We start from the raw sequence: 1,392 nt of genomic DNA, 5'->3' as shown, positions 1-1,392 counted from the left end.
GCGAAATGTTCTAGGGTGTAATATTTTACTCCCTCCGTTCCTAAATATAAGTCTTTGCAGAGATTCCACTAGGTGGACTACATACGGAGCAAAACGAATGAATCTAAACTTAAAATGCATCTATATACATCCGTATGCGGTTTATGGTGGAATCTCTACAAAGACTTGCATTTAGGAACGGAGGGAGTATATCCTGCTGTGCTTTATGCAGAGGGTGTGTGAATGTAGATGTGACGACACTCGTGTGATTTATCCTTGGTCAATGTGAACCTCATCATCTAATTCTTGAGTCAAAATTCTTCAGCTTGTGATCCAACAAATGTAGGCCATGTTTGCCCAGTTAATCTCCAGACTCATGTCACTTTGATTGCTCACATGTAAACTTGGTCAAAGAACGATGGACAGTACTGTGACCTGAAGTTATTCCGGCGAGAACAAATTATTCTTCATTACATTTGGCAGAGGATGAAGGATGCAGCCATGAAATGTTTCCTTTTCCCTTATTCCTGCAGTGACCGTTGACACAAGGCAAGTTTAATAGAAGCTAGGTCTTGTGTAGCCACACCTCCCGAAAGAGGGGTCTCGTCGACGCAGCATGCATGCGTCATTGTCATCGCTCCTCCCCTAGAAATCGTCATGCCATCCTTCAACCTTGAGGAAAGTGAGTCTCACTTCGCCATAGACGACCGTCGACCCAACACACATTGCAGAGCCCACATGGAGCTAAATGAAGATCCGCACCAGAACTCAGCCACGTGCGACTAGAGAGCGCATCTCTGGCTCCGACGGGAAACTACGAAAAGGAACTAGGCACAGCTGGTGCCACGGAATATCCCTGAACAAACGGCCTGCTGCTTGTCATCGCAGGCCGCCACCAGGACCTGGCACCGCAGTTTCGACTTCACAGCAACAAACAAGATTTGCCACAACAACGTAGGCGTTGAACTTCCCATCTGGATTTAGCATGTGAAAATCTGGAGCACAGTTGTGTGCTGACTGCGTTGAGATCTGCAGGGGCGTCAGTAACTTGGGAAGAAGACCGTGAAGGTGATCATCCTAGTAATATGTGCTTTGTCTATTGTTGTCACCAAAGACAGTTTGGCCGAGTGGTCTAAGGCGCCAGATTTAGGCTCTGGTCCGAAAGGGCGTGGGTTCAAACCCCACAGCTGTCAAAACTCCTTTTTTTTCTCTTAATTATTATTTTTGTTTTTCTCTTCAGCATTATATTTTTCCTTTTTGTTCGTGAAGGATGAAGGAGTAACCATATTTTGCTCCTACTCTTCGTATTTTATACACAGTTTTTGATTGCCATGCCATGGTATATAAAAGTTTTATCGGATTGCGAACGAAAGCTCGCAAAATCAAAGTTCGTGGGCCAGAACGCAGCGGCAT

The 1,392-nt window shown here is 45.3% G+C and overlaps 1 non-coding gene across 1 annotated transcript; it reads left to right on the top strand.

Annotated features, from left to right (window-relative positions):
* The first annotated feature begins 1,092 nt into the window (after window positions 1–1,092).
* On the top strand, window positions 1,093–1,172 carry TRNAL-UAG. Its single transcript has one exon. It is a non-coding gene; the product is annotated as a tRNA-Leu (tRNA).
* Window positions 1,173–1,392: the final 220 nt, after the last annotated feature.

This window comes from Triticum dicoccoides, chromosome 1B (assembly GCF_002162155.2).
Source record: "Triticum dicoccoides isolate Atlit2015 ecotype Zavitan chromosome 1B, WEW_v2.0, whole genome shotgun sequence".
In the NCBI taxonomy this organism is placed as follows: Eukaryota; Viridiplantae; Streptophyta; class Magnoliopsida; order Poales; family Poaceae; genus Triticum; species Triticum dicoccoides.
Note: the sequence above shows the minus strand (reverse complement) of the source record. Positions and strands in the feature narration are given on the sequence as shown.